The following is a 16,390-nucleotide window of genomic DNA, read 5'->3' as shown; positions in this document are numbered from 1 at the left end:
AGAATCGGTTGGGCTGGTCGGCTGACTCGATGAGGGAAAATGGCGGCGGAAGGAAGGAAAACGAGGGGAGAAATATCAGATAGTGATAATGAACAAGAAATGGATTTTCAAGAAGTAAGATTTAAAAGGAAGAAAAAGAATAGCATGGGTGATGGATCTGATTGTGAACAAACAAGTAATAAAACAAAGCAAACAAGAGGTGTATATGATAAAGAGGAAGAAAGACAAATCAAGGTACTAATTACTTTTGCTAAGCAGCCAGAACAACAAATTCATCCTGTTAAGCTATCGAAGGCAATTGAGAAAGAGATCGGAGTAGTAAAAGCTGTAGAGTATCTAAACAATGGAAGAATAATGATTAAATGTAAGGATGAAAAACAAAAACAAAAAATTTTGAAACTGAAATCACTGGCAGGAGGAAAATTATCATCCACAGAAATAGGTAATGGAATCAGAGGAGTTATCTCAGGAGTGCCTGAGGAAGTGGAGGAACAGTTGTATCTACTAGAAGATTGCAGATGTGGAAAGACAACCAAAGATGTGAGAGTATGAGTGTAATGATTCAGTTTGAAGGGAATAATCTACCTACAAGAGTGAAGCTGGGATTTGTTAGCTTCTTGGTACGAGAGTTCATACCTCCACCTTTGAGATGCTTCAAGTGCCAACGGATGGGACATACTGCACATTTTTGTAAAGGGAAAATGAGGTGTGCAAAATGTGGAGGGGAACACGAATATGGCAAGTGTTAGGATGGTGTAGGGATTAAATGCTGTAATTGTGGCGGTGGACATAGCGCAGCATACGCAGGATGTCCTGCACAACAAGAAGCCCGCGAAGCTCAAAAAATTAAAACTGTGCAAAATTTGACATATGCAGAAGCTGTGCGGAAGATAAAAGACAAAGGTAAAACTGAACCGGAGGTAAATGTGCGAGGAAATAGGATAGAATCCTGTTCCCAGAGAGAAGTAAATAAAGAGAGGAGTAAATCAGAACTGCATATCTCAGTAAACAAAATTGACTTTGTGGCCTTTATTTGTGCAGTGGTGAATGGCACCTCACAAGTGGAAAAGAAATCTGACAAGTTAAGGATTATTGTAGAATGTGCTAATAAATTTCTCAAGTTAACAGGAGCAGAGGAGTTTCAGCAGAGGAGGTGCATGGCATTCTGAAAGCGGAGGAAGGAAATGCTGCCATGGATATGACTCAGAGGAATTGTACTTAGCTGTACGATGTCTTTCCTACTACTACATTGGAATGCTAGGAGTTTAATAGCAAATGGTCAAGAATTTAAAAAACATATCTCAGAAATGGAAAAGACACCAGACATCATGTGCATTCAAGAGACGTGGCTAAATAATTTGTTGGACTTTAAGATCAATGGGTATGTAGTAGAAAGGAAAGACAGAGTAAATAGAGGGGACGGGTGTGCAACATTTATTAAAGAAGGTATAGGGTATAAGAGAATAAATATAAATAATTCATTAGAATGTGTATGTATAGAAGTAATGGGAAGGTATGAAGAAATTAGAATTTCAAACTTTTATAATCCATGCAAAGAAATAAATAATAGTATTCTAGAGGATGTGTTAGGTGACTCACAGGGTAAAGTTATTATATGTGGGGATTTTAATGCACATAATGGTCTATGGGGTAGTAAGAATACAGACAATAATGGGTTAATTGTAGAAGAATTTATGGAAGAACACTCATTAGTATGTTTGAATGATGGAACAGCAACAAGAATGGATATAGGTAAAGGCAGCTTCTCGTGTTTGGATCTCACAATAACATCAGCTGCATTAGCAGGTAAGTGCAATTGGTGCTGTAAGAGTCGGTTTTGGTGCTAAGACAAAAGCTGAGATACACACCTCAGCAATTGAACAATAAAAGTCACTAATCTTGAGGAAAAGATCTCACAGAAACTGTGACAACACCCTGACAAACATTCCTCCCCCCTCCCCATTTTGCCCTCTCCTTGTCCTGGTTTCAAGTCACCAAATGCAGATATATCAGTGATGATTTATTTTGTAAATCTATTTGGATGCCACAAGCGAGAGGTTTGATCTTCTTCTCTTTCTTCAGCTGTTATGGTAAGTCCATTCTTATTTGCCTTTTATAAATGTTGGGAGTGTATAGTACTGAATACTGTATAAATCTGATGGGGCGTGAAAAGAAGACAACCATATTGCTTATCAGGAACGTGAAAGCAACAGCGTAGAGTAGAAATTATATCCCTTGCTTTAAAAGTCTCCTTGTTTGCACACGCAGCAAGAGAGGAAATTTTATTTCTGTACTCAAGAGAGCTCTGTAAATTAAAACCTTGAATTCTGAGGAAAATGTCCAGTTACATTTGTTAATTTGCTTTGCTGCAACAACGCGACAAAGAAAAAGAACAAATGGTCACGTTAACTTGTGAATGAAATCTTGTGAGTAGATGAGCTAAAATAACATTGAAACGATCTCACTGGAATCCTTTGTGTGTAAAATGTGAAGGTGGACAAAACTGGTTCAGGTCTGATGTCACAATTATAAATGTCTTATAAAATATAACGTTTTACTAGGGTCTTACTTCAGACTTTGCAATCACTGCACTGTCTCAGAAGAGACTGAGAAAATTAACAGAACAAAGATAATCTTTGGCTTTCTCCATCAGACCTGTGTTTGTCAAACCTTCCTTTTCATATGCAAATAGATTCTCCAAAGAATGCAATTGATAACTTCTCAGCCTAAAACAAGAAAATTGTGCCCAATTCTATATTGTGTAGTCACAAAAATCTTTGAATTGAGCAATAATTTGATCTGTGCTCTCAGTGTTTGCAGTTTATTGAACGTTCACAGCAACTAAGTTTATAACTGGCTTCCAGTTTGGTCTTATTGCTGTGCACCCAATGATCAGGCCAGCACAGCAGTAGCTGCAGGGCCAATCTAAAGATCAGTGAGATGATAACAAATTATTATGGACAAATGACTCCTCTTGAGTCCAGCAAATAAAATGATTATTTAATTCATACTATTTTAATATAATATGATTTATATTATGATTATAATGTAAATTATATTATAAATGCCAGAAATGGTTTTAATCTCAGGATAATTCAGCATTATTTAGAAGAGGAAAGAAGGTTGGGAAAGTATTAGAAGGATTAGAATGTAGAAAGATGGGATGTGCAAGTAGGGAAACAAGAGCATTATTAGTGTTGAAATGATGGGAAGGAGAATATAAAGGGTTAAAGAAAGAATTGTTAAGGAAGAAACTGAAGAAGAAAAAACCTAAAGAGAAAGAACTTCTGTACCTTCTATTTGTGCAAGAATTTAAATGAGAAAAATTACAATGCCCAGTTAAATGAGTAACCTGATTGTTGTAACTTGAATAAGTTGAATTCAGGCAAGGCCTGACAATTTACATTTCATTGATCTGCAGCCCAATGAGAAAGGGGAGGTACAAGTTTTCCATTGCAAAGAAACTCGCAAGTGTTAGCAAATTCCTCTCTGGGTGCGTCAGATTACAGGAGACCTGATTGGGGAAGTCATTTTACTGGGAATGTAATGAAAGTTGTGTGTTATGTTAACTTGAGGCATTCACTCTACATGGGTCACACATCACAGAGATTCAAAGGGTCAAGAGTTCAAATGACACCATAAACACCTGGTGACCGAATGCTCTAAACAACAGATCTGACTTGTATAAACAGCATCATTTAATGAGATTGCCCCAGGGGACCTGGGTGTGATAAAATCACAATGCAGCAGATTGTGTAAACGCAACTGCAACAGCAACTTAAGGTGCAACTGGTCTGACTGCATTTACACATAGTCAGATCTGACCATTATAAATCAGTTTATCTGACCTTTTCTTCACAGAAACATGATCATGATAATAATACATGTCTTTGTAAACTACAACAAATTTTCTCCTAATGGCATAAAACCGTAACAGGTTAAAGCCATCTACAACAACTATCTGGCTAAAGACCAGTAAAGAAAAAATAAGATAGCCTCATCTATCTTAATTAAATTTGTGTAAAGGTTCAAGATTAAACTGTATTTCGCTCTGTGCTTGTTTTCCTTTCAGGTGAATGGCTGCCACCCTTCAGATCCAGATTCCACTGGGTCTGAAGTCAGGACACACACACACAACTTAACATCTAGGAGATGGGAGGGAAGAGATTTCATGAAGCCATTCACACCTCACAGCACACATAGTTAAATGGCTTCCCAGTAAAAAAACTGGAATAAAATTATACAACACAGATTATGGTAGGATAGACACCACCCATCTCCTATACACATCCATACACAACACACATCCTTAATTCTATCACCGCACAACACATTTTTCCTGGCATAGATCATGGGACTATCCAGGCCAAAATCATACACATAATGCAAATTTATCATACACTATTAATCTTCATACATACAGGACAAAATTAATTATTTTTCATAATTCCCTTTTTATTTGGTTTGAACAATTTTATTTTCATAATTACCTTTTATTTGGTTTGAATAATTTTACGGCTTACAGCCATGTCAACTTCCTATATGTAAACACTGCAAGATGCATAAAACATGTGCATGGCTTTGTCACACATTAATTAATGGACAATTAATTGATCAGTAAACTGATGGACAAAATGTTTAATATGTCCAGTCCTTAGCATTGTTGAAAACTGGAAGGGCCCCTAGTTTCCAACATATGACTAATGACAATAAAATATATCTAAAGACTTAGATCTGGGATGCAGGCATTTCTATAAATTAAGTAAACAATTCTCAGTCAGACCTGCATCATTGAGTGTGACTCCGCCTGTACATCAAATGCGCAGAAGATGAGTGCCAAAGTTTAACTAAAGATTTTAAATCTCTTTTTCTGTAAATCTCATTCTCTAAGTAATCTGATTGAAACATAAGAATTCAATAATGATTTGCATTCAAAACAACTGATACAAACAATTTTATAATGGCAATTATCCAATTGTGTATTTCCATGTTTAATTATGTGATATATTTTAATTATGCATACTGCTGGTAAACCTACTGTTCTATTGACGGTTTTGTATCCCTTCCTTCAATTCATCCAGACCATGTTTAAATTCCACTTCAATATCACTAGTGGTATTGAAGAATCTGGCGATCAAATGAGACTTGCTCACTAAATATATGACACTGAGAAATGAGACCGTTTTTACCACTCGCACTTCTGACAGGAGTTTATCATGTGTTGTTATTTTGATGTTCTTGTGATTATCCAACAACTCTCTTTTTCCATCTCACAATAACCACAAAGTCATCGGCATGGGCGCCGTATAGGGGGGAAAAGTTAGGACAATTCCAAGGGCCCCTGACAGAGAGGGGCCCCAACAAATAGGTAAAAACTAATTCATTTTTTTATTATATTATACACTATATAAACTATCATCATTGAGTATATTTCAAATAATAATAAAATTAATGATGTCTTTGATTTTACTTATTTTGGCAATAAGTTAAATATCCCCATTGACCAAAAAATAAAACATTAATATTGACCGACCACACCCCCCTGTATCTGCATGAAATGGTTTGGTCCTGCCTTAGCGCACTCATCAGAGACGGTCGGACGGACGGTGATTAGTTAGTCGCAGACAGTCAATCACGGCGCGCTAAAAATACAGAGCGATCATAATGTTGAGAAGCAAAATAAAATCTGGTTTTCAGAAAAGGAAAGAGAGAAAGGAGAGAGAGGAAAGACGAAAGACAGGGTGTCGTTCTGTATCCCAGTTTTTCCACCAAGAAAGGTGGGTAGCCTTTAGTCTGTGAGTGGTATTATTAACCTGTTGTCCATAATGAAATAAGCTAGCTAGCTGCATGCTAGTGTTAGCCTAGTAAGCCTACATTTCATCAACATTTAATCAGTGCAGGGAAACGTTTAGCAAGATATTCATATTAAATCATTGTCCATGCCCCTTTTAGCAGACTTAACAACAGAGGAGTCACCAGCACCCCAGTCTCCCCATAACTGCACCCCTCCCTGTCCCAGTGAAGAAGGTGAGCAATACTGTGGTAATGACTTAGCATCATTACAGGGAGACTGTGTGTGGTTCTCTGTCTCTAATCTATTGCTCTTTTTTTTTACCATAACAAAAATGAAAATGAAATATTTATTAATGACAGAAATCAAACACAAATTATTTTCTCACATAATGACCATTATGACATAAAAACAAAACTCCTGTCTGTACTGGATGCAGTTAGAAACAATGAGTAAGTTAGCTTACCTCAACCTGCATGTAAATTACAGACAATATTAAAATAATCCAGTTTGATGCGTTCATTTAGACTGAATTTTGGCCGTTGAATGACATCTATAATACAGACTTTATTATTCCCATCATGAAGGACAATTTATTTGAGAAGCTTACACACACACACACACACACACACACACACAAATCTATTTAATGTATGTAATCAAGTCGTGGTGATACTATAGGTCATTTATGTCATTGTTCTTTAGTGTTAGTGTCATTTATTGGTATATGGTATATTTTAATATCCTGTATATATCACAAATAATGACTATTGTAACGCTTGCCGTAAAGCAAGTCAAATTTGTAGTTTCTTATGTCTTATTCGAACTACAGAAACGCGACCCGATCTGGCAATCTTACATAGTGTGGTAATAGCAAATATAGAGACGCAAAGCAGAGGCATAAGTGCCTTTCACCCTGTTACAACTTGATGAACCACTGAAACGATTTTGTAAACATTATTTTAAGGTAAAAATGTTTACATACTGTTGCTTTAAGGACATTTTTATGGTTGCTTTTAATCTTGCATCAAATAGTGAACTGCATAATGTATGCAGACTTGCATTTACAAATCACCAGCAGTAAATATTGTGCTAGTACTAGTATTGAACTACAAGAAGCAAGACAGTTGCAAGCCTTTGATTAGAGTTATGTAAAGCTTTTGATGGGACAGTTAGGTCCTAGAGATTTGGTGACAACAGCTGCGCAGAGGGGGCCCAATTAGATTTTTTTGTCATGGGGCCCAAAATTCCTGGCGGCGCCCCTGGTCATCGGTGTTCAATTATTGCATGGTTATTCAGAATTTGTTCAGGTGTCTCGCACACGATGGAGCATCATCAGTGAAATGATTTCTTCACCCATGGAGATCTGACCTGCCCGGCAAACCAAACCTTCTGCTTGAAGGTGACCGAGGATTTCTCTAAGGGTCAGCTATTGATAATAATCCTGGGGAGGACACAGATGTTTCCTCAAAGTGTAAAGACACTTTCCACTGACACTTTCTGCTCATGCTGACTAACGCAACTGACTTGGGACAACAAGTCATTCTACAGACTGAAAACCCTCACAATCATCGGCAGGTGGAAACAAACCTGACCAACGGGATAACAGATATCCTGCCTAATTGCTACAGCATCCAATCAGCACAGTACGCCTACACCTAAAGGGACTGTGCCACTGAGGTGTATTTCAGCAGTGTTTTCATCTTCATGTTCAGCCTGTCTTAATGTTGTTATTTCAGGTGACTGCTTGAATCCGGCACCCATTGATTTGTGCTGTTAACTCCAGGATCAGCACCATGAACACTTCGGAAATTACATCCAAAATATGGAAACAAGGAATGTCCAAGTATGTCCCCTTGGGAACTAATCTGAATTTGTCCCAATTGGCCAGGGGCCGCCTGTAAGAGTCGGTTTTGGTGCTAAGACAAAAGCTGAGATACACACCTCAGCAATTGAACAATAAAAGTCACTAATCTTGAGGAAAAGATCTCACAGAAACTGTGACAACACCCTGACAAACATTCCTCCCCCCTCCCCATTTTGCCCTCTCCTTGTCCTGGTTTCAAGTCACCAAATGCAGATATATCAGTGATGATGTATTTTGTAAATCTATTGTTTTATCCCTTTCATGTTTGATGTCTTTTTAAAGGTCTCAGTGCGAATGGTAAAATGGTCTCAGTTTCACTGCAGTCAATGGTAGTATTAGAAAGATTGGAAAACTAATGAGAATTCAGTTCTCCTTTGAGTAGTCTCTTCAAAGATATCTGATACACTCCCCCAAAACCAGGTGGGGGTGTTGCAAATATTTACAGCCCTTTTGTTCTAGTTGGAGTATTTAAGGTTGGATGTTCTAACTCTCTGGGGGAATATTCTGCAATCAGACCCCCCGTGCAAACTGCATGTAGATGTGCCAGACATGATGACTCTTTTAAATTATTTTCATATTGCTTTGCAATTGTGTTTTATGTTTTTACGCTGATCAGTTGTGTACCATGGATTCTTGTTTACTTTATTTACTTTTCCGGTCTGGCCAAAATAAATGTTAATCTTGATTTATTCTGTATCTTTCTGAAATCATTATTTTATTCATGTCCATGCGGGGTTTTGTAGGGGTTACCGCAGATTAGAGGTCTTCACGGAGCCCCCGAGACCCGTGGACCCGGGACCCGACCCGGGACCCGTACGGGTTCGGGTCTATATTTTAAATGATCAGCCGGGTCCGGGTCGGGTCCCAATCTATTACTACGGGTCCCGGGTCTGTTTAACATTGTGTGCAATACCCGAGTCGATCCGGACTCGGAGAACACCTGCCCGTGATCAGAGTCAGTCAGCACTGCTTGTGTGTTTTTTGTAACTTGCAACTGTAAAATTAGGATAAGAAAAGTGTGAGCCGGGAAATAAGGTTTAAAAAAAAGAAAGAAGAAAAACACGAGCGATCTCTCTCTCTCTCTCTTGCTCGCTCGCCTCACGCGCTCGCTCTCTCTCGCTCGCTCTCTCTGCAAGCGCACGGTAATAATAATGGTTACCTTCATGAGTGATGTGTGAAAAAAGCTAAAAAACAACGAATATAAAGAAGTTAAACCCACGGCACCTCTTCTGTCCGGGCATCCTTCATGCATATTGTGGACAAACATGAGAAAAAAGTAAGTGCTGTCTACGTGTGACGCACTGTTGAAGTTTGATTTGAAATTATATTTAAATAATATATTTAAAATCAGCAACAAAATCTCAGTTGAACTGTCACAAAAGTTTTCTATGATGCTCAAATTGCGTAAAAAAGCTCATATTTCAGGTTGCTCCAGCCACCGCGCATGTGCAGTATCAAGCGCTTGTCATTTCTATGGCAACCCGAGCTTCCGCTGTGATTGACTTTAATAATAATATGAATGAACCGTCTTATTTCTTAAAGTTTTGGTGGTCAGGCTCGCTCACAGAGATTATAGCAAATAAATAATGCGGACGTCAGCGGCCACCGAACGAGCAATCGCTATTATAGTTCAAAAAGGCAAACAGTCAAAGTTATTATGCGAGTTAACTCGAGTCGAAATGCAAATCTGCAAAGACGCATTTGTCATCCGTCACCGTGACATAAAGTGGACTTTTAAAGCTGAAATGATGAGTGAATTAAGCATGCTTGGAATAACAAGAGAGGAATAACATGGATTTAACTTTTTGGCAAGGATGTAATGCATCACAAGTAACGTTACAAGGAAGGGAGACGGCGGCTAGGTAAGACAAAAAGTTATATTTTTCATAACTTGTTTATTGACTTGTTAATATCAGTTATTGTGGAATATGTGACAAACGGGTCCAGTCGGGTCTGTGTCTTCACGCCGGGTTCGGTTCCAGCTTTTAAATAATAGACGGGTCCAGGTCGGTTCCGGGTAGCCTACTACGTTTTTGGCATTTCTCGGATCTTCACGGGTCCGGGTCCAGCTTTTGAAATAATAGACGGGTCCGGGTCGGTTCCGTTAAGCACATTACGGGTCTCTTCGGGTTCGGGTATGAATTTTTGGACCCGTGAAGACCTCTACCGCAGATCTCTCTGCCAGGGCAGGCCATACTGGGAACTCCATAGCGGGAGCATTGAGCCATGCATGAGGGAAAACCTGATTTCTGACCTGCCACTGTTATTATAAGTTGCAGTTTCCGTGACTATCACTAAAATTACATGTTTTATTATGAGTGCACATGTGTGACTCACTTAGAGGTAAGATAGTTCACCCTGCAATCCTCTGTAATATCAGAACTGACTAATCTGTGACCGTTAGAGCAAGCGAAATCCGGACGCTTAGCCTATTTGCGACTCCGTGTCCCATGGAGGATATTAATATTTGAAAATAAGTGATACTACGAAAAATCATTGATCTAAATTAAATCGCAACTAATCTTCAAATCAGCTGATAAACTCTAAATGTAACACACTTTATGGAGTCAGATAGAATTGGAGTCAGATAAAATTATTAATGGAGTCAGATTTAAAATGAGATATCAATAAATTAAAAGAACTTCACCGAAAGGCTGAAAACGCAGAATTCCTTTTGACCACGTCATTAGTTTTCGGTTTTTGGGCTAATGAATTTTACAGTGCGTACAAGAGGAAAATTGGGGTAGCGATCACTGGCCTGTAGTATGTGAGATTCAGAGTGCGATACAAAAACAAAGCTACAGTCAGTGTGCAAGGTGGGGATTTAAACAGGCAAGATGGGAAGAGTTTTGTATGTTGTGTGAAGAAAATTTCAAAAACATAAAGCTAGAAGGGAATATTGAGGAGGGATATAAAAGAGTAGTACATGAAATCATTCTAGCAGCGAATCTATCTATACCATTAATAAGAGGTAATGGAAAAAGAAAGAAAAATGTTCCATGGTGGTCTGAAGAATGCACAATAGCGATTAAAGAAAGGAATAAGGCATTCCGGGTTTTAAAAAGATTAATAACTCAAGATACAGTAATAGATTATCAGATAAAAAGGGCAGCTGCAAGAAGAGTAATTAAAAGTGCAAAGAGGAAAGCGTGGCAGGAGTTTTGCAACACAATTGGGAGAGAGACTGGAATGCATGTAGTGTGGAGAATGATAAGGAAAATTAATGGTATTAATATACACAAACAAGTTCCTGTAATTGAGGAAGATGGAAAGATGGCCAGAACAGATAAAGAAAAGGCAGAAATATTGGCCAAAACATTTGCTAAAGTCCACAGTAGCCTATAAACAATTTGAGTGATGAGTTTTTAAAGAGAAGGCAAGAGTTAAATAAAATGGATGAGAATGTGTGTATGAAAAAACAAGATGACTATAGTAATATGAATGATGATTTTAATATTTTTGAGCTTAAAATTGCGATTAGCACATCAAAGGATACAACACCAGGGAGAGATAGTATAAGTTATAGTATGTTAAAGAATTTACCGGACGTAGCTCTTAAAGTAATAATGGATGTATATAATCAGATATGGAGTGAAGGAACATTACCAAAAGAGTGGAAAAAAGCAATAGTGATACCAGTAACAAAACCAGGTAAAGATGCAACAAAATCAAGTAGTTATAGGCCAATTGCTCTTACATCTACATTATGTAAAGTGATGGAAAAAATGATAGTTAGAAGATTAAATTATTTTCTTGAGAAAAATGAGATTTTAACATCAGCTCAAAGTGGATTCAGGAGGAAAAGATCTACAATGGATGCTTTGATATTATTTGAAAATGAGGTTAAAAAAGCTTTATTAATGAAAGAATATCTTGTTACTGTTTTCTTTGATATTGAAAAGGCATACGACACTTTATGGAGGGAGGGACTATTAATTAAGCTAGATACAATCGGAGTGGGGGGGAGAATGTATAACTGGATATTGGATTTCTTGTTTAAACGGACATTTCAGGTAAGAATAGGGGAAGAAATGTCAACATTGCAAGATATTCTGAATGGGACTCCACAAGGGAGTGTAATCAGTCCCATATTGTTTAATATAATGATTAACGATATTTTTGAAAGAGTGAAACCAAGTATAGGGAAAGCACTATATGCAGATGATGGTGCAGTTTGGAAAAGAGGTAGGAGCTTAAGGTATGTAGTCAAAGGAATACAAGAATCAATAAACGCAGTTGAAAGGTGGTCAGTGGAGTGGGGACTAAAGTTTTCAGTATTAAAAACCCAATATTTGATTTTTACAAGGAAAAGGAAAGTGGAACAAGTGAAGTTGAAATTATATGATCAGATATTAGAGAGAGTGACAGAATTTAAATACCTTGGGTTAATATTTGATGACAAATTAACATGGAATAAACATATTAGGAAAGTTGAGAACAAATGTAAAGGAATCATAAATTGCATGCAAGCTATAGCCAAATATGAATGGGGAGCAAGGAAAAGTGCACTATTAAATGTGTATCAAGCCTTAATACGGTCTAGTTTAGATTATGGGTGTGCAGTATATGGTGATGCAGCAAAGTCAGAGCTAAAGAGGTTGGACAGTGTACAAGCTAGGGCACTTAGAATTTGCTGTGGAGCAATAAGATCAACACCTTTAGATGCCATCAGGGTTGAAATGGGGGAGATGCCACTAGACTTAAGAAGGAAAAAGCTTACAATGATGTACTGGGTTAATTTACAGGGTTGTACAAAGAGTCATCGTACACGAGAAATTTTAAATGATTGTTGGGAATATAAAAAGGATAACGGAAATAGTTTTGGGTGGAAGCATAAACAATGGGTTAAGGAATGCAGTATGGAAAATATAGATATTTGTCCTAATATGCCATTAAAAGGGGTAGCGGTTTGGAATATTCCCGAACCTAATGTTGAGATGAGATTGCTGGAGGATCGAGAGAAGGCAGAAGGAAAATATTGTAATAGATATGATATTAATGTTTTTATTAGAGAACGTTTTTTCTCTTGTATACAGATCTATACTGATGGTTCTAAAGATCCAGGAGAACAAAAAGTAGGAGTAGGAGTGTATATTCCAAAATTTGAGACAAAAATAAGTTTGAGATTGAGTGACAAATTATCTGTATATTCAGCAGAATTAACTGCTATAATAATAGGATTGCAGTGGCTAGAGCAAACTAAGCCAAACCTGGTGCCGACTGTAATTTGCTCAGACTCTGCATCAGCACTTAAAAGTATAATTTCAACAAAAACCGATAGAGATGACCTGCTACTAGAAATTTATACATTAATATATAGGCTGAATATTGAGGGTAGAATTGTATACTTTTGTTGGGTGCCGGCACATATTGGGATTGTAGGAAACGAAATAGCGGATACATTAGCAAAAGAAGCGTTAAAAAAAGACTTGATAGAAGTAAAGATACTTTTAGGAAGAAATGAAGTTAGATCAATAATTAATAGAGAAATAATAGGAAAGTGGCAACAAAGATGGGAAAGTAGCAGTACAGGTAGGTTTTCCGCTAAAATCTGTAGCGGAAAAATAATTGTATTATGGAAGGCATAGAAAGGAAGAGGTAATGATTTCTAGACTAAGGATGGGTCATACAGGATTAAATTCAACTCTGGCATTAATGGGAAAGCATGGGAATGGTATGTGTGATGAATGTGGTGTTGTTGAAACCGTAGAACATGTGTTTTTAAAATGTAGTAAATATGAAGAACAGCGTAGAGACCTTTTTATTAATATAAAGAACAGACCAGTGGGCATTATGGATATATTGGGAAAGGCTTTGAGTAATAGTCAGAGGATTAAGGAAGTAATAACTTTTTTAGAGGTTACAGGACTAGATCACCGGATTTAGACTAGGATTTAGACTTATGGAGTTAAGCTAAACAGTAGGTGGCGGTAATACTCCTAAGGAGTCAACGGCCATGGAACAAAAAGAAGAAGAAGAAGTCAGGATTGTTTGGTGAAAGGGAATCATGCGCTGTGTCCCAATTCGCATACTATCTGTACTAAATAGTATTCGAAAAAAGAATTAGTATGTCCCAAATCGTATATGTTGAAAAGAGTATTCAAAAGATTCTCGGATGTCTACTATTTCTGGTCAGAATTCGAAGTGCAGATCGATGCGCACTCTAACGGCTGATATTGCCCACAACCCATTGCGAGATGGACGAGGAGTCGATTAGAACTACAAACGTGGATAAAAAGTGTTAATCTACAAACATGGTGGTTATGCGAGTCCGGCGGTTAAGTAGAGAAAGGGGTTTGAGTGAGCAAGTATCAGTATTTAACCTGACAAAACGATATTATTCAATATTATCCACATTATATTTCACCTGCAGCAGCATTGTGAACTTTTGTAATAAAATGTTTGGCCATTAACTTTGCAAGCACATGAGAGGAGTCTCTGCATTAAAGACCCACGAATGGCAAATCAACGTGCGACTACATTTATCTCCGATACGGTGGAAAATTAAACTTAATGTGGAGGATTTGAACTGTGACGATGATTGACAGGGCGGTTTAAACGTTGATGGGATGCACGTAACAAAGCAACAGAGTCCGTTATAGATGACGAAGTAGTATGTCCCAAAGATTGCATACTCTTCTGCTACACACTGAAAAGTATGTACTTTTTCTTCACAAAAAGAGTACATACTTTTAGGTCGTAGTATAAGTAGGCGAATTGGGACACAGCCATGTTTTTTCTCCCATGGTTCACACAAACGGCTCAGAGTCCAGATTGAGAAACTTTGTTTTCAAGCTCAATCAAGTAAGTGTTTCCTTTTGTCTTGTTTATGTTAAGGGTAGTTATTTCTGGGTAAGTTGTATATATATATTTTTTTGTGTGGATGCTGTTTGGTTTATAGTGTATAGTGTAATTTATAAGTATAATTTGTATGTTTTGTTTGTTGAAGGACTCTTTATAAATAATCTTTTTTTCATCCTGGTGATTCTATGCTGATGTTTCAATGAACATGAAAGTTCTGTAGCCTGAGGACAGTGGAATCAAGGACGGACTTCACTTCGGTGTTTGGATTCTATTTGGATTACCTGTTGCGTTTTATCACCTCGTTCAATGGACATTTCTTCGACTAATCTTCCTTGATGCCAATGCTTCATTGCTAAACAACCATGACAGAATGGCATTTTTGTGACTCTTTCTGGGGTTATTGTGGTTTCAATATTTGTTGGATTTTGTTGATGGGGATGTATTTTTGTGTTTTTTTTCATAAATGTACCATAAAAACATCTATTTGTGGTTTGGGGTTTATGTTGAATTGTTTATTTGCTCTTTATCTTTGAATGTAAGATTGGTCAGTGGGTCCCTCCCTCAAATTTATCTTGTAGTTGTCTTCCCTAGGTTGTTCCTAGGGAGACTGTTACAATATTAAAGCGTCTGTCTCAAAGTTCTCATGGAAATGTAAACTTATGGTTCCACTTAACATACCCTCTTAAGTCATTCACGATGCAACTTTTTGTTTTGAAGAAGATAGGAAGAAAAGCGCTAATAAACGGCCTAATAGATTTATAATTTATGCCGTGCAGTGATTTTCACTTGAATACACTGCAAATTATTACTCTTCCAAGTGGGCATGGTACGGAGCACTCACACTAGTCAACCGAACCAGACTTTGGGGGTCAAATGCGCCCGGGCACGGCTCAGTGCATTAAAGTCAAAACTTTAACCTCCAAAGAAATGTATAGCTCAAATCAAGAACCCATAAAGCTGAACATGGCCCTTGATAAACCATAAAACTAAAAAAGCAGCAAAAACCATGCAAAGAATTATTTGTGGAATAAGTTTATGCTGGATTTCACCATGTGTTTTTTTCTCCACCCATTTGTTGATGTTGACACGAGCAGCCTCTGATTCGGTCTTGAACCCATACGGGACTCCTGGTTTGTTCAGCTCACTCATAAACGTCTTGAAACTGGAATTAATTTCGTCCACATGATGTCCTGGGGTCGCGGTGTGGGGTTTGCCCGGCCCTTTAAAACCCAAGACCTACACAGAATTATTGTATATAGAATTAATAAAGATAACCTCACTATTCTGATAAGTTCAACGTATACACTCTAAAAAATTCTGGGTTGTTTCAACTCATGTTTGGGTAAAATATGGACAAACACAACCATTGGTTTAAATTTGAAATTAAATTTTTATCCCAACCGTTAGGTTTGTCCATGTTTGACACACACATGGGTTGAAACAACCCAGAATTTCCAGAGTGTATTATTAAAACACACTAAATAATAGTTAAACATATTGAACATGAGGATGCATCAAACATCCACACATATAACCTATATACACATTTTGAATTCAGAACTACTGGCCATAAAACATAACTACATAAGTGAGAGATCACCTTAATCATCTGATCTGCTGTGTTTTCACCGAGCGACACCATGACCAGAGCCGAGGAGATGATGAAAAGAGAGTAGAACACATTTCCTGATGGGTTTCCTCCACTGATCTTCTTGAACAGGTTGAGAGAGAACTGTGTGTTTGCTGCAGACAAATGCTCCATTTTCACAAGCTGAACAAGAAATAGAAGCAGTTTAAGTAACAGCAGAAGATCTTCATCGTGACATCAATCTAGTTCTGATAGATCTTTTTTAATCAATACATTATATTACTATGTGGGTAAATTGCATACATAAATGTATATCTAAAAGAATTACCTTGAGTAATCG

The 16,390-nt window shown here is 37.5% G+C and overlaps 1 long non-coding RNA gene across 1 annotated transcript in view; it reads left to right on the top strand.

The window, feature by feature from the left end:
• Nucleotides 1-5,608: 5,608 nt before the first annotated feature.
• LOC307138911 overlaps nt 5,609-16,390 on the top strand; it is a 63,855-nt gene continuing 53,073 nt past the window's right edge. The window contains exons 1-2 of the long non-coding RNA XR_013818069.1: nt 5,609-5,777; nt 5,953-7,056. This is a non-coding gene — a long non-coding RNA (uncharacterized lncRNA). The remainder of the gene's footprint in view (nt 5,778-5,952; nt 7,057-16,390) is intronic.

Source organism: Gobio gobio (genome assembly GCF_949357685.1).
Source record: "Gobio gobio genome assembly, chromosome: 15".
NCBI lineage: Eukaryota > Metazoa > Chordata > Actinopteri > Cypriniformes > Gobionidae > Gobio > Gobio gobio.
Note: the sequence above shows the minus strand (reverse complement) of the source record. Positions and strands in the feature narration are given on the sequence as shown.